This window comes from Papio anubis, chromosome 7 (assembly GCF_008728515.1).
Source record: "Papio anubis isolate 15944 chromosome 7, Panubis1.0, whole genome shotgun sequence".
In the NCBI taxonomy this organism is placed as follows: Eukaryota; Metazoa; Chordata; class Mammalia; order Primates; family Cercopithecidae; genus Papio; species Papio anubis.
Genome location: NC_044982.1, coordinates 64,635,510 through 64,655,683, shown reverse-complemented (window position 1 = coordinate 64,655,683; position 20,174 = coordinate 64,635,510). Strand labels below are relative to the sequence as shown.

Here is a 20,174-nt window from a genome sequence, read left to right as displayed (position 1 = left end):
TGAATTTCTAGTTTAATTGCACTGCAGTCTAAATAATTATTCTAAATAAATACAATTCTTTGAAATTTTATAGGCTAGTTTTAATTTAAAGAATTTATTATTATTATTATACTTTAAGTTCTGGGATACATGTGCAGAACATGCAGGTTTGTTACATAGGTATACATGTCACATGATGGTTTTCTGCACCCATCAAACCATCATCTACATTATGTATTTCTCCTAATGCTATTCTTACCCTAGCTCCCAACCCCCAACAGGCCCCGGTATGTGATGTCCCTCTCCCTGTGTCCATGTGTTATCATTGTTCTACTCCCACTTATGAGTGAAAACATGCAGTGTTTGGCTTTCTGTTTCTGTGTTAGTTTGCTGAGAATGATGGTTTCCAGCTTTATGTGTGTCCCTGCAGAAGACATGAACTCATCCTTTTTTATGGCTTCGTAGTATTCCATGGTGTATATTTGCCACATTTTCTTTATCCAGTATATCATTGATGGGCATTTGGATTGGTTTCAAGTCTTTGCTATTGTGAATAGTGCTGCAATAAACATACATGTGCATGTGTCTTTATAGTAGAATGATTTATAATCCTTTAGGTATATACCCAGTAATGGGATTGCTGGGTCAAATGGTATTTCTGGTTCTAGATCTTTGAGGAATCACTACACTGTCTTCCACAATGGTTGAACTAATTTACACTCCCACCAACAGTGTAAAAGTGTTCCTATTTCTCCAAATCCTCTCCAGCATCTGTTGTTTCCTGACTTTTTAATGCTCGCCATTCTAACTGGCATGAGATGGTATCTCAGTGTGGTTTTGATTTGCATTTCTCTAATGACCAGTGATGATGAGCTTTTTTTCATAAGTTTGTTGGTTACATAAATGTCTTCTTTGAGAAGTGTTTGTTCGCTCTATTTGTCTATCTTCAAATGTCCCCTTTTATAGGGACATGAGTCATATGGGATTAGGAGCCCACCCTACTCCAGTATGACTTTATCATAACTATTTACATCTGCAGTAACTTTATCACCAAATAAGGTCACATTCTGAGGTACTGGGAGTTCAGGACATCAATATATAAATTTTTGGAGGAACACAATGCAACCCATAACAGTGCATATATAGTCCATCTATATTTCATGTGGATATTGAAGTATTTTTGTTTATATATACTACATTAGTGTTTACATTCTCTTTCTCTGATCTTTTTTTTTTTTTTTTTTTTTTTTTGAGATGGAGTCGCGCTCTGTCTCCCAAGCTGGACTGCAGTGGCCGGATCTCAACTCACTGCAAGCTCCGCCTCCCGGGTTTACGCCATTCTCCTGCCTCAGCCTCCCGAGTAGCTGGGAATACAGGCGCCCTCCACCTCGCCCGGCTAGTTTTTTTTTTTTTTTTTTTTCTTTTTTTTTTTTTTTTGTATTTTTTAGTAGAGACCGGGTTTCACCGTGTTAACCAGGATGGTCTCGATCTCTTGACCTCGTGATCCGCCCGTCTCAGCCTCCCAAAGTGCTGGGATTACAGGCTTGAGCCACCGCGCCCAGCCTCTCTGATCTATTATAATTTATTTTCTTTTCTCTCTGTTTTTGGTTGATTATTTTTCCCTTGGGGATAATGAAAGGCTTTTTTCTATGATTCTCATTCCTCTCTTCTATCAGCTATTACATTGTACCTTATTTTATATTATTTTATAATATATATTCTTAATTTATTACAAGATGACTTAGTTAATTACTTTGCCAATTTTTAGGCAGCAAACCACATGACATTAAAAATAACTTCTCTGTTTTTATTGAATTTTACTTTTCTATTTTTTTTAATTTGTGTGTCATTATTTTAGAACAGTTTTATTGAGATATAATTCATGTGCCATTCAGTCTACTCATTAAAGCTGTGCAATCTAGTGGTTTTTAGTGTATTTACAAGGTTGTGCCACCATTACCATAATCACATTTAGAACACTTTTGTCACCCCACAAAAAAACCCATACTCATCAGAACCACTCCCCATGCCCCATCCTCAACCCCATATAACCTTGAGTCTACTTTCCATCTCTATGAATCTATTGATTTTAGTTTTCACATATAAATGGAATTGTATCATATGCAGTATTTTTTGACAGGCTGTTTTTATTAAGCATGATTTCAAGGTTCATTTATGGTACTTCATATATCCGTATTGCATTATTTTTATTGCCAAACAATGTAGTATTGTGTGAATATGCCAGGTTTTGTTAATCCATTCATCAGCCGATAGACATCTGGGTTGTTTCCACATTTTTGCCATAATAAGTAATATTGCTCTCACAATTTTTGTATTAAGTTTTTATGTCACCATATTTTCATTTCTCTGGTGTGTAATTAGGAATGGAAATGTTGGGTCATATTGTAACCATATATTTAACATTTTAAGCAATTATATTTTATTGCTTACAAAGTGGCTACACATTTTTGCATTTCCAGAATCAACGTATGAGGATATTAATTTCATTACATGTTCACCAACACTTGCTTTTGTCTTTTTCTTTGGCTATAACCATTCTAATGTGTGCAAAGTGGTATCTCATTATTGTTTTGTTTTACATTCCCTTGATATTTAACATATTTTCATATATTTATGGGTGATTTGTATGTCTTATTTGGAGAAATGTCTATTTAAATTCTTTGCCCAATTATAATCTGTTTGTCTTCCTATCGTTAAGTTATAAAAGTCATTTATATGTTCTTGAATACCAGACCCTTGTCATAAGTATGACTTTCAACTGCTTTTTCCCATCTTGTAAGTTGTCATTTCATTTTCTTTATGGAGTCATTTGATACTCAAAAGGTTTTAATTTTGATGACATCCAATTACCAATTTTGCTTCATTTTTTATTTGGGATTTGGTGACATATCTAAAAAACTGCTCCCAATTTCAAGGTCACAAAAATTTACACCTCTGTTTTTATCTAGAAGTTTTATAGGATTAGATATTACATTTGCATCTATGAATTAAGTCTGGTAAAGGAAGTGGGTTCATTCTCCATCATTTGTCTTACTTTCTTCCTGGGAATTCTGACAATTACAGATTGTGTTAACAGGCTTTCTTACACTAAGAAAGAGATCAGAGAGAAAACACCTTTAAAGAATTTTCTCATCTTCTGTAGGCTTGGGGCAGTTACAGCTAAGGAGCAAGTCTAGGTTACCACTAAAAGAGCTGCAGAGATACTGCCATTATTAAATCCTCTACTCTTGGGTCTCTTAGGATGAGATAAAATCACTGGCAGGGAAGTTTCATCCCAAGTTATGGTATATCTGAACCAAGGAGCCCCAGGATCTCCAAAATGTGCAAATAAACTGTGTAAACTCCCTTGGACCCGGTCTTATTGCTTAGTTGCCTTTCCTTCAACTCACCCTGATAACCCCATGCAGTTTTATATTATTATATAAGAAAGGAGAAAAGCCTTGTACCTTTTTGTTTGATTTTTATCTTTATATCACTCCTTATGTGGAACAACCAAACAGGAAAGCTCCTTTATAGAGAAAAACCACAGAATTTAAAATCATCACATAATTAACAAGTTGCATTTAAGAGACAAAGTGAATATACTTGATTTTAACACACAATTGACTTAATCTCTAAACAATAACATAGACATATCAGTGTTGTCTCCCACAAGTAATTCCGATTAATGAATCCAGAATATGACCTAGATTATATTATTAGCTACATAATATTGGATCATATTATTATATGACTGCATACTCTTATTTATGTAGTTGTCAATGTAATTTATCTTACATAGTGAGATACACAGTCTACAAATCACGAAGAACTATCTTCCAAAACTACACTGAAAAGGTTATTGACATAACCTTTAATTGTATACATTACTTTAAGACCGGCCTCCTTAAATCCATAAGGCAGTAGAAGTATAGTATGAGAATATTTTCAATGAAGGTAGTAAAACATACTGGATAGGAATATAGACTTTAGATTTAAATATGTATATTTGGAATGGAGGCTATGATTTTCAGTAGTTCTTTGACTCTTGATGATTTACTTAGACTCTTGGAACCTGTATTTTAAAGCTATTATAATACCTACATAAGAGTGTCATTTTAAATGTTAGTTGGTGTATTATATACATGCAGATATCTGCGTGTGGGGCGGTGGGGGGGGGGCAGGCGGTATGTGTGTGCATGCATGCACATGGTTAAAATCCTAATGCCCTGGTTTTAATCCAAATATCTGGCTTATGAAAAGAGATTTATGTTTTACATAAAGCAAATCTCTATATTTCAACCTATTTCCACAGGATTTTTAACTCTTTCCACTCATTTTACAAGACCGCCAATTAAGTTTTGTTTTGGTTAGGATGGGTGGCATGTATTAAATGTTAGTTTACACTGGTGTTGATGCTTAATGTGTACGTCATCCCAGCTGATTCTTAGTTCACAGCAGACCTCCATATTACATTCTGCTTATGTATTTTATCTCCATCATATCTCTATCATTTTGTTCAGGGAAAAATTGGCTGAAAAACTCTCATCATTCAGACTTTTTATTTTTTGTCACTTCTCACCTTTTCTCACTTCCTTGCTACCCTCCCTTATAGCCTCCCTCTTTGTCTTACGCTACCTGGGAATATTTGTTTCATTTCTTCTTTGTCTCTGTTTGCCATAATTGCAAAAAAAACTTTTGTGGGGGAGGGATCTTCCAGGAAATCATAGAAAGTGTAGGACAGATCTCCTGACTCCTAGAAAGCATTAATGTTTTCACTATATATTTATAAATATGTTTCATTTATATTCACCATAGAGTTGCTATCCATATGTGTGTTGTTGTTTTTGTACTTTTTTCTCTAGGCCACAATTTTTTCATCACCCTCCTCTATGACAGAGAAAAGCAAACAAAAAGCAGCAGCAAACTAGGTGGGATAAGATACAGTAAAAACGTTTTCTCCAAGACTTAGGCCTTCAAAAGCTCATAAAAGTTAACTTTTCTTTACTTTTTTAGTATTTTCTTTAGGTTTTGGCTACGTATTGAATAATAGATGTCAAGGTTCTAAATATTTGGCCAGTGGAAAGAATGAACAATGGAATATGTAAAGGAACTAGAACTTTAGGACAAAAAGTTACCATATTAAGTAGCATTTTAATTATCATGCTCCCTCAAGCTTAGCACCAACACAAAGAAAGCAACGAATGAATGGTAGTAGCCAGACTATTTCCATTTCAAATTTTAGTAGTGATAATAGTGTTAGTAGTCATTTACTCATCTAACAAAATCTGAGTAAGTACTTAAAACTTGGCTTCTCCAGAGGGTGCATAAATGAGTACCTGTTCTCCAACAGTCCACCACCTACTGATGCATGGTACGAATGGAGTGTAGGCCATAAAATGTCTTTAGAAGACATCTCTCTCCTCCCTGACTCCTTCCACTGCATTAGCAGTATCTAATTGGCCAAAAAGAGAAGAAGCATTTGAATACAGGCCATTACTAGTCTCAGGACACACTGAATACTTTTCAATATTTTCAGCCATTTAAAACATTTTTGTGAAATGCATTGTTCATACTGAAAAGTGCGTAAAACACACATGTATAGTACAGTCGGTAATTATAAAATGACTGCCATGCAGCTTGCTTTTCGGTGTAGAAATTGAACATGCCGGCCGGGTGCGGTGGCTCACGCCTGTAATCCCAACACTTTGGGAGGCCGAGACGGGTGAATCACGAGGTCAGGAGATTGAGACCATCCTGGCTAACACGGTGAAACCCCGTCTCTACTAAAAATCCAAAAAGAAAAAAAAAAAAAAGAAAATTAGCCGGGTGTGATGGCGGGTGCCTGTAGTCCCAGCTACTTGGGAGACTGAGGCAGGAGAATAGCGTGAACCTGGGGGGCGGAGCTTGCAATGAGCCGAGACGGCACCACTGCACTCCAGCCTGGGGCAACAGAGCGAGACTCTGTCTCAAAAAAAAAAAAAAAAAGAAATTGAACATGCCAGTACGTTCAAATCCTATATGTCCCATGGAAGCTACATTCCATCCATTCACTGGCAAATAAACATAATTCACACATTATGTTAATCACTTAATTTGCTTTTAGTTATGATTCTGTCACCATTTAAATATGTCCTTAGTTTTGAAATTTATATATAAATAGAGTCTAGAGTATTCACTCATTTTGTCTTTCTTTTGTCAACATTATGCTTACAAGCAACATGTTACTGCTAGAGTGGTTCATTTCCATTGCTTTATAGTATTTTCTTGTTCTCTCCAATTTATATTTCTTTTCTACTCTGAATGGGTAACTTGATTGTTTCCAGTTTGACATTATCACAAATGACACTGCTGAAAGGAAAACACTTTTTGCATGGCTCCTAGCCTGACATTGTTGAAATAAAAATTACATTGAGTATTATTTTAGTTTTAGTTTTTTACATAGTCGTATTAGTCTGTTTTCACGCTGCTGATAAACAAGTACCCAAGACTGGATAATTTATAAAGAAAAAGAGGTTTAATGGACTCACAGTTCCACATGGCTGGGGAGGCCTCGCAATCATGGTGGAAGGCTAAAGACACATCTTACATGGCAGCAGAGAAGAGAGAGCTTGTGCAGGGAAACTCCCCCTTATAAAACCATCAGAACTTATGAGACTTATTCACTATCAGGAGAACAGCAAGAGAAAGACCCACCCCATGATTCAGTTACCTCATACTGGGTCCCTCCCATGACACATGGGAATTGTGGGAGCTACAATTCAACATGAGATTTGGGTGGGGACACAGCCAAACCATATCAATAATTGTGACCATGGTGCACATTTGACTTTTAGCTCAATTTTTAATCTAAATATTTTTTATTAGTTTACTAAAGCTGTGAAATTAATAAAGACTGAAGCTTTAAAACAGTACACATGTATTATCTCCAGTTGTCATGCAGTAGGAATCTAAACCCATCTTAGCTATGTTCAAGGCTATGATAAATGTATTGGCCTGATTGAGTCTTCTGTTCAATCAGAACAATGTATTGGTCTTCTGTTCAAGGCTATGATAAATGTATTGGCCTGATTGAGTTTTCATTTGGAGGCTTAACTAGGGAAGAACTCAATTCCAAGCTCTTCCAGGTTGTTGGTAAAATTCATTTTCTCACTGCTATAGAATTATGACAGTTTATTTTTTCAAAGCCAGCAATTAAGAGAGGGAATCTTCTGTTTGGAGTCTCTAACTTCAGGAAAAAGACCTTCTGTCAAATGATTCGCCCAATATGACATCCCCCAAGATAACTGTATTAGTCTGTTTACCTGCTGCTAATAAAGACATACTCCAGGCTGGGTAATTTAAAAGGAAAGAGGTTTAATTGACTCACAGTTCCACATGGCTAGGGAGGCCTCATAATCATGGCGGAAGGTAAATGAGGAGCAAAGTCATGTCTTACATGGCAGCAGGCAAGAGAGCATGTGCAGGGGGACTCCCCTTTACAAAACCATCAGATTTCATGAGACTTATTCACTGTCATGAGATCCGCACGGGGAAAATCCACCCCCAGTGGGTCTATCCCACGACACGTGGGGATTATTACAATTCAAGGTAATATTTCGGTGGGGACACACAGCCAAACCATATCAATAACTCTCTTTTTATTAACTCAAAGTCAAATAATTAGGAGTTGTACATACATATACAAACTGCCTTTTTTACTGACATTTAATACTGATTGGAAGTTAAAACTTTTAACTACACTCAATGGAATAAGATTACACAAAAGTGTATACACCAGAGAGTAGCAATAACAGGGACATCTTAAAATTATGCCAACATACATTGTAACATATTTTATCATTATTTTTAACCCTCAAAGATTTTTTATGACTGTGTTATATTACAACCAACCAGGTATATTATAAATCACCTAAATACTAGATTACCAGTACCTGTTTAGGTTGTATATGTCAGTTTTTAAGGTTTGAAAAATTCCAATAATATCTGATAAATATTTGGGCCTTGATATTCTCAGCTAGGAGTAGGTGCTTTTAAAAACTGGAAGAAAATATGGGATGGGACCTTACTTAAAAACCATCTGATTCTATTTTTTAAATCCTAGGAACAAAAGTAGATACTAGATTTATGTCATTAAAAAAGAAATGCTTGCACCAATAGCCTTGCCAGCTGAAAAATGAAAAATAATAATCAAATCAAAAGTAATTATTATTTTGTGTAATAACAAATAACAGTAAAAAATACTCCCAGATTTAGGCCAGGTGCAGTGACTCATGCCTGTAAGCCCAGCAATTTGGGAGGCCGAGGCAGGTAGATAACCTGAGGTCAGGAGTTTAGGACCAGACTGGTCAAGATGGCAAAACCCTACCTCTACTAAAAAATACAAAAATTGGTTGGGTGTAGTGGTGGGCGTCTGTAATCCCAGCTACTCAGGAGGCTGAGTCAGGATAATTTCTTGAACCCGGGAGGTGGAGGTTGTAGGGAGCCGAGATCACACCATTGCACTCCAGCTTAGGCAACAAGAGCGAAACTCCATCAAAAAAAAAAAAAAAAAAAAAAAAAAATTCCCCAATTTATACAATGGAGTGCTCTCAAGAAATTTTAAATGCCACATTCTTATTGTCTGCAAAGCAGCCATATCTATCCATTATATCCTCCAAGGTTTTCTACTCACAGATTTTATTTAATACCAGTATCCTGTTTATTTCAACAACTCTCCCACCCTGATTTAAACCAGAAAGTTACCTTCAAAAATAGATTACCCCAATTAATTTATTATCTCTTAGCACATTCCAACTTTTTTTCCTACATTCTAATTAATATTACTCTACCTGCTCTTTTACCCAAGCCAAAGATGAGGACATTAGCCAACACTTGGCTTAGTCCACATATGTAACTAATAACCAGGTTGGAAAGCTTTTTATTATTATCATTTTACATTCTTATGGTTAGGGAATGTGGGCTCAATGGCTTTTTTAAAATAAGAATTTACTTAGCTGGCTTGAAATAAAAATCTCACCTAACTATCTAACTTACTCTCAAGAAATGCTTCAGAGCCTGAATGAACAGTGCCTGTCTCCTGTGATAGATGACAGATGTAGGCTAAATGTGTTTACTCACTGTAATCATCATATAATATTTGTTTTTAGTAATTTTGTTACAGCTTAGAGATATACCTGTCAAAAACTTCTCAATTAGTAGAGAACTTTTATGACTATGCCGAATCGCTAATGTGGATGATTTAATATTAAAAGAACCCAAGTTACTCTTAACTTTTTGAAAACTTTACAGAAAAGATCTACACATAAAAAGTATCTAAAGTATCTATAGACATATAGACTTGAATGCGTGCTATGTTTTTTCCTAATCATGTTAGCATATTCATATTTGATGCTTTAATGATTTAAAATCATACTGTAACCAAGTGAAATTAGTTTGGCTATAAATAACAGACGTTTCAAAATAGTAGTAGTTTAAACATGTTAAAGAGTAATCCAGGGCTGGTAGAGCAAATTCAAGACAATTAGGAATGACTCCTTATTATCCTTGCTCATGACTCTCATCTTCAAGGTCACCTTAATGTCCCAGTTTGCTGCTAGAGTTCCACACGTTATATTCAAACTGTAATTCTAAAGAAGGCAAACAGCACAGGACAAGTAGGGTAGATCTCATCTCAGTTATCTCCTTGTAAGCAGCCTGTTCTGAAGTTCTCAACATTTTCGCTTATGTATCGTTGGAAGGCACAATTTACAAAACAAACTTCATTTTGGGCAATGCAACAGGTAAAAATTAGGTTCTTCTAAAGAAGGGACAAGTGGATATTGGAAATGCAACTAGTACTTTCTCATACACACACATAACACAGGCACATAAGTGTGCGCACAGATATGTGTATAGATTTGCATACACAAAAAGTATATATGATAGTTTATTCTATTTTTCCACTAAACATTTGTCTAAATTCCACTTCTTTATGAGTCATAAACATTTTAATGACTTGATTTAAAATTCATTGAGTTGATGTAGCATTGTTCACCCTAAAATTGGTAATAGGCTGTTTCCACATTTTTATTGTTCTTGCTTACTACACTGCTGCAATAATGACTGCTGCTGCTGCTGCTGCTGAAGGAGAATCTGTCCTGGGCCAGGCATTTTGTTAAAGAGTTTATATTTACAATAGGTGAAAAAAACTACATCTTGATCCTATTTTCAGCATAGTGCAGGATTTGAAGGAAACACAAACTCAAATCACAGAAACACAATTAATGCAGAGCTTTCTTACATTTTTCTTTAGAGTAGAAGAGCAGAGTACACTTCCCAAAATACAATAAAATGTACTAAATACTCTTAACCCTCCATTTTCCTAAGACAGAAGAGAGAATAAGAGAGAGCGGGGTGGGGGGAGAGAGAGAGAGACAGAGAGAGAGAGAGAAAGAGAGAGAGGAGAGAGAGAGAGCAGAAAGGAGAGAGAGAGAGAGAGAGAGAAAGAAATTGCTTTCTGTGATATAAAATCTTCCATATGGTGTTAGTTTGTCAAAATATTTCTGTAGGAGTACTGCCGGAACTTTCCACCCGCACACATACTTAGTATTTATACCCTAGTAAATTCACTTTTCTTCCTTCTCTATGTGGGTATGCCTTTCTTCTCCCATTTTTCATGTTCACAGAGTCTCAGCTATTCAATTTGATTTTCTGAAAGCGATAACTAGGCTACCTCAATGCCCCAATAATATGAAAAGAAATTATTTTCTGAAGAATTTTCCATATTTCTAGATGTCTGAATTCTGTCATACAGCATCTCTATACGGATGATCATTCTTTCTGCATTGCTTTACTACTGTGTTTCTTTAATTGCTATGGCAACAGCACAACAGAGCCGATATAACCACAGGGACTATAGTTACAAGAAATGCTAATACCGTAGGGAAACTGAAATACAGTGGCATAGTATGACATCTCTATGGCTCAGAGATTCACCTTTCAGAATTTCAAGGGAAAACTGAATAAAGTAATAAATCATTTATTAGATTTGAAACACCAGTTAATAACATTCAAATTTGTATTATAACCTTTTTTATGTCAAGCTGTCATAAATCAAGGTGAATTCTGGGAAAGAGGCTGCTATATTATCGGAAATTGGAAGAAACAGGGGTCATCTACTGTGCTGAGGTAGCAGCAAGGTGATTTCATTGCATTTCACATTTGTGGCAATGTTCAATGTGTGAACCCTTCCTAATTCCTGTGACCATTGAAGCCTAATTATCGTGCAATGAGATGCAGTAGAAAGAGAACTAGGACATTAAATTCAGGTTGGAATCTTAGATACCTAGTAATGCCTTCTGACCTTCACTGAGATTCAGATTCCTCATTAATCAATGGTGTAGAACTCAAGATCTTTTTACTCTGATGCTTTCCAAAAGGCACAGATATGTTGAGGCAAACACCTTCAGGTCTGACATTGATAGGGAGCAACAGGGCAATATCACAGCAACAATAGTCTGTAACTGAAAGGTAACAACTCTGCTTATTTATCCGAAGCTACATGCCTATCTACATTTAATATAGAATATTGGTCTTTGCTATACTTTCTTGAGTCCTTTTCCCTCTTCCTCATAATACACTTTAATTTATCAAGTAGAGGAATTTGACTATCCTTGTTTTATTGTACCTTCAAAAACAATGCCCCGGGGAATGTACTTTTCACAAAGTGGATAATCAAATTATTTATCTAAATGAATATATTAGTCCATTCTCACACTGCTAATAAAGACATACCCAAGACTGGGTAATTTATAAAGAAAAGAAGTTTAATTGACTCACAGTTTAGCAGGGCTGGGAAGGCCTCAGGGAACTTACAATTATTGTGGAAGGAGAAGCAAACACGTCCTTCTTCACTTGGTAGGAGCAAGAAGTGCTGGGCAAAAGGAGAAAAATCCCCTTAATAAAATCACCGGATCTCATGAGAACTCACTCACTATCACAACAGCATGAGGGTAACCGCCCCTATGATTCAATTACCCCCCACTTTGTCGCTCCTGTGACACATAGGGATTGTAGGAGCTGCAAAATTGAGATGAGATTTGGGTGGGGACAAAGGCAAACCATATGAACAAATAACCATCTACTCCCCAGATTAATTGTACTTATCTTCTGGAGGTACTACTGGTTTAATTAATTGAAGTTTTATGTATAAATTATCTTCCCCTTTTCTACACACATCACTCCCCTTTCCCAAATATTTCTCACTTATTTCTGCACATGCATAGGAAATTCTCATGATCAACAAAAATTCATTTTAGGGAACAATTGCCACCTGTGCCAGCTGACTCAACTCCAAACTACTGCTGTTCCAGCACTGTAGGGAATCTTCACAGCCTCTTAGCACTGGCCTTTTCTAGGCTGCTTTTTCTCCCCAAGCCATTTTCTGCAAGAAAGAATACATTTACCTTTATGGTTCCTAGTAGTATTTACTGGTAGGATCCATGGGTTCCCAATATCACATAGAGTCTCTATAGGGCGATTTCTGAGTAGGCAAGATAGGTGACAACTCAAGCCATACCAATTAAAGAATACTGAGCTTTCTTTACATACAGAAATCACTCTCTTGGGTGAGGTAGAATTTATACACTTAAAAGAAAACTTAGCATTGTGAATTAAATTATTTGGGTGACTTTAGTCATGTTTTCACTTACCAAAGGAAAATGAATGACTATAGCTAAGTGTGTCATTTTGGTTGCCTCCCAAGTTGTTCTGATGTCTTTACTATGTGAAAGAAAAGAGTCTTTAGGACCCGAAACTCATAATGCCGAAGGGAAAATTAAGGTTGGAAACTGAGTCATGCAATACTGTCTTCCTTTTGTTCCCCAAAAGAGAGTTGTTATATCACAACCCTGGGTCCTGACTTCATACATAAATCAAGTTCCCACAATAGGCCACATGTTTACCCAGCTGGCCTCCCTCACACATTTCTCATGAGGAAATTCCCTGTAAGCTTCTAAATCTTTCAGAATACATATGTAACCTGAAAGATACATATGAATACATGTAAGGGAGATATACCCCTCTATAAACTACTGCTAACCCCAAGTTCTGTTTTATCTCACCCTGACTATGTCAATTACCAGTTTATCTTCACAGGTGCAGGACAAGAGCAGATCAGAAATCATTCCTCCACCTACCCAGAGAAGAATGCATAATTGACTTCTTCTCTATTGTATTTGTTCATGTTTCCTATATTTTATGTAAAATGTAGACATACTGAACACCAGAGGAATGCATAATTGTCTTTTTCTTTTACTCCATTTCACATGTAAAATATAGGTTTACTGAGCACTAATCGGAGTCTCAGAAGAATGTGACCATTTTCCTTACTACCTACCTGCCCTCTCTCTTTTTTTTTTAATTTATTTTTTATTATTATTATACTTTAAGTTCTAGGGTACATGTGCATAACGTGCAGGTTTGTTACATATGTATACTTGTGCCATGTTGCTGTGCTGCACCCATCAACTCGTCAGCACCCATCAACTCGTCCTTTACATCAGGTATAACTCCCAATGCAATCCCTCCCCCCTCCCCGCTCCCCATGATAGGCCCCGGTGTGTGATGTCCCCCTTCCCGAGTCCAAGTGATCTCATTGTTCAGTTCCCACCTATGAGTGAGAACATGCGGTGTTTGGTTTTCTGTTCTTGTGGTAGTTTGCTAAGAATGATGGTTTCCAGCTGCATCCATGTCCCTACAAAGGACACAAACTCATCCTTTTTTATGGCTGCATAGTATTCCATGGTGTATATGTGCCACATTTTCTTAATCCAATCTGTCACTGATGGACATTTGGGTTGATTCCAAGTCTTTGCTATTGTGAATAGTGCCGCAATAAACATACGTGTGCATGTGTCTTTATAGCAGCATAATTTATAATCCTTTGGGTATATACCCAGTAATGGGATGGCTGGGTCATATGGTACATCTAGTTCTAGATCCTTGAGGAATCGCCATACTGTTTTCCATAATGGTTGAACTAGTTTACAATCCCACCAACAGTGTAAAAGTGTTCCTATTTCTCCACATCCTCTCCAGCACCTGTTGTTTCCTGACTTTTTAATGATCGCCATTCTAACTGGTGTGAGATGGTATCTCATTGTGGTTTTGATTTGCATTTCTCTGATGGCCAGTGATGATGAGCATTTTTTCATGTGTCTGTTGGCTGTATGAATGTCTTCTTTTGAGAAATGTCTGTTCATATCCTTTGCCCACTTTTTGATGGGGTTGTTTGTTTTTTTCTTGTAAATTTGTTTGAGTTCTTTGTAGATTCTGGATATTAGCCCTTTGTCAGATGAGTAGATTGCAAAAATTTTCTCCCATTCTGTAGGTTGCCTGTTCACTCTGATGCTGCCCTCTCTTTTATCCCTCCTGCTTGCTCTTTCTCCTTTAAATACTGAAGTTTCCAAAACCCTCTTGGGAAAAGTGCACAATACAGAGGCTCCTATGCCTTGTGTTTTTCCCTGAAGCATCCTCACACTTTGGCTAAACAACCTCTATCAATTGAGACACTCATCGAAATCACTTTTTGGTTAACAACCACAATAATCTGCTAGCACCTTTAAAATGTAATTTGATTGTAAAGAGAGGCAAATAAAATAAATGAGTAAATGACATAATGAATGTAAAGTGTCATTGTTTACAATATGAGAATTAAAAATCCTTTATATGAAAGTTCTACATAATCAGAAAAACACAATATAAATAATATTTACCACTAACAACCTAGTATAATAGGAAGAACATGGCTTTGGGAAATAGATCTCTCTCTCTCTCTCTCTCTGTCTCTCTCTCTCTCTCTTAAAACTACCGTTTGTTTACTTTCTTTACGACTGTGAGAGTATCGCTTACATTTCCTAAATTCAGTTTTATCATATAAAATGGTAATAAAGTTAACTATATGCAGTTGTGCAAGTATTAAATAGAATTTGGGATAAGTACATAGTATGGCAAGTCCATTTTAGCTTTCTAATGTAAGCTAACAAAATTAATATATATTGAATAAGTTTATTTTATTTTAGTTTAGTTTAGTTTATTTGTGTCAAGGTCTCATTCTGTTGCACAGGCTGAAGTGCAGTGGGATGATCAAAGCTCACTGAAGCCTCGAACCCCTGGACCCAAGCTATCCTGCGGCTTCAGGCTCCTGAGTACCTGGGATCACGGGTGCAGAATACTATGCCTTGCTAATAAATTTTCAAAATGACATAAAATATCTTTTTATGCAGCCTTCACCTCAATTTTAGAAAGCAATGAATATCTGGAATATTTGCATATCTACAAGTCAGAGAAGGCACAAGTTAGAGAAGCCATGATCATGACAAATTCTGTTTCCTCATCTATAAAATAAAGAAATTATTACTTACTTTGTGTTTACCTATCTTCAATAAATGATAGCTATTATTTTTTAAATTGTTTGGTTTGTATAAGTAATTGGTCTCTTACGTGGAGTTAATTCATGCAAATAATGTTTATGTAAATTTATATCATGGTACAAATACGTGTGTGTGTGTGTGTGTGTGTGTAGATATACACACGCACATGTTGAGAACAAAAATTACAGGATACTATATTAAGAACTCAGAAACCAATTAGGACTATGCAAATTTAAATATCAAAGTATAATAAGTCAACGTTTTTGTAGTTGGCCATCTATTTTAATTGTTTAAATACCTGTTTTACACAGATCCTCACTCTCTAAGTTTGGTAGATTCCTGCAATGCGCCTCGTATATGTTGCAGTTGCTAAATACATCTTCCTGAAAATATTAATGAAAGGATAAATTAATTGATGCATGGGTGAATTTTAATAATTTATTACATTCAATGTACTTAGCCATATTACTAGTGACTGTTATAATCAAATACCAAAATGTAATTGTTCTAGGTTATATATATAATATTTTGAGGCCTGAATTTTATAGGCTCAATAATAACATCATTAGTATGTATTTTAATGAAAAATAAAGTTATAATGTTAGCATTTATAGTCTCTCTAGAAAAAAGTTAGACAGAAAACCTAAAATATTTGAAATAAAACTATTAAAGGCATTTCAACATCTCAGCTATATTATAAAATATCCTTTACAATACTGTAGCCATTTAACACATCCTACAAAAACTCATCAACATCAACAGACATTAATCTTTGTCCTCAGGCATTAGTTGAGACGAACGGGCACTAATTGAATTACTAGAGTTCTACTGAATGATGGCAAGGTAGCTATGGAGAAGCCCAATAGCTTTCCTTTAACTCAGCATATGAATTGCTACCATATTGGTTTCTGCAGAGAATAGGCTTTACTCTCAGTTGGCTGTAAAATCTAAATTTGCTTTTATATTCCATCCTGGTTCCCAGAGAAGTACTGATACTCTTAAGCATATGTTATGTAATAGCCATGACAGAAAGATGGATGTAGTGATGGAAAATCATTTTTCAGTTTATGTGTAATAGACTCTTCTTTGTCTGAACAGAATTTCCTTCAAATAACATATAATAAGAAGATATGTAAATATTATCTAAAGAGCTGCAACTGCATCACTATTTGCCGAGTTACAGTTCTACTCGAATATTTAACAAAAACTTGTTTATGTTGCTTATATTTAACTATTTGGAGAAAGCAATAGACAGATCGTGCTTGAAATGGCTTTACTTAACTAGATTAAAAATATAGATAGTATGTTTCATATTTATGAATTTTTAAATTATTAATTCCAGAAAAGTAAGAAAGCTATTCTGACTTTCCATTTACATTGATTTTTTAAAGAGGTTATGTATTAATATAATAAATATGTCAAGGATCAGTTTGTGAACTTGTAGGAAATGAAAACTATGCTTCTTTACATGAGATCTTACCTCCTATTTTTTAATAAACTTTGAAATCTTCACCTTGTCCAAATAACTTGGGAAAAGTCATCAATCACAATTTATATGATTTTTTTTTTCATTACTTAGAGGTCTCAAATAGAAGATAGACTTACGGGAGTTGTCCAGATTTTATTCTACACTTACTCTTACTTTCTAAATTACCATATCTGTAGTGATGTATATATGTTGACTGATGATAAAAAGTAAATCAAGCTATGAAATAGGAAATATAATTTAAGTTGCAATGGAATCACCTCATTGAACATATATGCAAAGTTAAGAATATTTATGTTCCTAAAATTTGATTAAGTTTTGATTAACTACAGATAATATGCCCTTTTATATATTCTTCTTCCTTTGGAACAAATATTTAGAAACATAATGAAAAATCACTACTTCTTTTTTTAAAAAAAACAATTTAATCACCTACTCACAATTACTAAAAAGTGGCAAGAATAGCATGAAGAATTTCTGTATACCCTTTACCCAGATCCCCAAATACTCACAAATACTGCCTTTGCTTTCCTCATTTTCTCCTTGTCTTCCATTTCTCTCTCTCTCTTTCTGTATATGTGTATTTATATTGTTATATATAAAATTATATATTACATGTTTAAATTGTATATGTAACTGATCATATATTATATATTTATATTATGATAGATAGGTGGACAATTAGATCTCCACTTTGATCTGGAATTACCTTTATGAGAGGATTTTGATTTTGAATTCAGTTTCCTTAACAAATGTGATATTGTTTATATTTTCTATGTATCTTGTTGCCTATACATTTTCGTCTATTAGTAGTTTGGTAATTTACATTTTTCAATGAATTTGTCCATTTCATCTATAGTATTGAGTATATATATTGGTATGACAGGGAATTTTGTATTTTCTTATTCTTCTCATTGGCAATTATTAGTTTCTCTCGTTTTTTCTTAATTATCTTGCAGGGATCAATTTTATCAACTTTTTTTTTTTTTTTTTTTGACAGTCTCACTCTGTTGCCCAGGCTGGAGTGCAGTGGCAAGATCTCGGCTCACTGCAAGCTCTGCCTCCTGGGTTCACACCATTCTCCTGCCTCAGCCTCCCCAGTAGCTGGGACTACAGACGCCCACCACCACGCCTGGATAATTTTTCGTATTTTTAGTAGAGACGGGGTTTCACCGTATTAGCCAGGATGGTCTTGATCTCCTGACCTCATGGTCTGCCTGCCTTGGCCTCCCAAAGTGCTAGGATTACAGGCATGAGCCACTGTGCCTGGCCCTCAATCTTTTCTAAAAAACAGCTTTTGACTTTATGTATTTTTTCTATTTTTTGGTCTGATTTCTATTTTATACATTTCTGCTCATTCTAATAGTTTCATTTCTTCTATTTACTCTGGTTTATATTTCTTTTCTAGCTTCTTAGGTATCAAGCTTAGATAACTGATTTTAAATCATGTTTTCTTTCTAATAATATATTTAGTCTGAATTACCATAACAATTCAAACACACTACATTTTATACCATAAATTATTATACTTTAATTTCAATTTAATTAATTTAATTTAATTTAATTTCAATTTAATAGTCTTGCTAAAGTTCTATGAGAATCTAGATAGAATGTGTATTATCTGTTTATTGAAGTTACATTTTATAATTGTAAATTAGGTTAGGTTTGTTGATAGTGCTGTGTAAATCTTTTATAGCTACAGCTCTCTCTTTTTGTTCAGCTTATTCTATCAATTAATAATGAAAGAGAGGAGTTTGTATCTCCAATTGTAACTGTGGATTTAAAAAAATTCCCTTTTTTCTGTCACGTGTCATTTCATGTATTTTGAAGATCTTTTGCTAAGTTCGTGTACATTCAATGTTTTCGTGGTTTCTTGATGAATTGATCCTTTTACTCTATAAAATGCCCATATTTATCTCTGATATACTGTTTGCCTTTTTCTAATTTATAGCCACATCAGCTTTTTATGTTCAGTGTTTTAATGACATATCTTTTTCAGCCTTTTACTTTTAGTTATTCATATCTTTATTTTCAACATGCATTTTTCTGAATGCTTCATGGATGGCCTGGTTATTTTAGGCAGGATAAAAATCTTTGCCTTTAACTTTTACATCCCGTTCGTGTTTGAAGTTTTTCATGTAGTTTAGGATTAAGTCTACTACCTTGGCAATGATTTTCTATTTTCCCACTGGGTTCATTATTTCTCTTTTCCTTCTATACTGGTGAACTGCTGTTGTTACATCTTGCACAGAATATGAGATAAATTTTTCTTAGATTTTGCCTAGCTGTAAATACTTTTCAATGCATTTTGAAGGATACTTTTATTGGATATAAATTCTAGAGTATATTCTTTTATTCTTTATAAATTTTAAATATATTATTTCATTTTCTTTTGACCTTAATTATGATGAAAATTCAGTTGTAAATTCTACAGTTATTCTCCATGCATGCAATACCTTTTTCTCTGCCTCTTTTAATAAATTTTTATCTTTATATTTGGATTTCAGCCATTTGTTCTTTTGTGCCCAGGTGGTTGTCTGCTGCATTGGTCTTTTTATATTATCAATGTCATCAACTCTGGAATCTCTTCAGGTATTTTTACTTCTACTATTTATTCTGCCCCATTCTCCCTTTCTTTCTGAGAGCGATTAAAATTATGATAATATTAATCATTCAAATATTTTTCCCTCAGATCTAATACTTTTTGTTCTGTTCTCTCAGGCTTTTTAAATCTGATTTTAGGTTTTTTTTCTATTAATTTATCTTCGGTTACATTTATACTTTTCTTCTGCTCTGCCCAATCTTCTGTTACGAAGATTTTAGATCGTATACATTTAAAAATTGTTTTTCACATCTCTGCTAAAATTTCCCATCAAATCATGCGTGATGTCCTTCTTTTCCTGTAGACACGTTAGAATTTTTATTACAGTAATTTTATGCTTCCTTTGGTAATTGTAATATCTGGGGTGTCTCTGGATCTGCTTCTATTAATCACTTTCTTTTTAATGTTGGTCACTTTTTCTTGCTTCTTCAGGTTTTTATGTGAAGTGAATTCTTACATGTCTGGGAATTTCCTATTTAGTAAGACCTGAGATCTGTGCCCTACGGTGGTTTTCAAGATCTATCTCTCTTTTACCGATGAATCTTTTGATCTCTAAATTTCTGGAGGCCTCACCACCCTGCTTTAGAGCTCTGGGGCCAGATTTGTTGGTGGCCTAGCAGAATTTTTTTAATCTCAAATTTCACCCCTAGTATTTTTATTTTTCTTTTGGCTGCAGCTACCCATAGTCTACAAA

General features: G+C 34.9%; 1 protein-coding gene across 9 annotated transcripts in view; it reads left to right on the top strand.

The window, feature by feature from the left end:
* LRFN5 (leucine rich repeat and fibronectin type III domain containing 5) overlaps positions 1 to 20,174 on the top strand; it is a 280,525-nt gene that overhangs the window by 238,515 nt on the left and 21,836 nt on the right. Inside the window, exon 1 of one of the 9 annotated variants that reach the window (XM_017961142.3) lies at positions 18,090 to 19,470. The exons of the other annotated variants lie outside the window; for them this stretch is intronic. The gene's annotated coding sequence lies outside the window, so the exon portion shown is untranslated. Of the gene's footprint in view, positions 1 to 18,089; positions 19,471 to 20,174 lie in introns of those variants that run through there. 9 annotated transcript variants of the gene reach the window in all.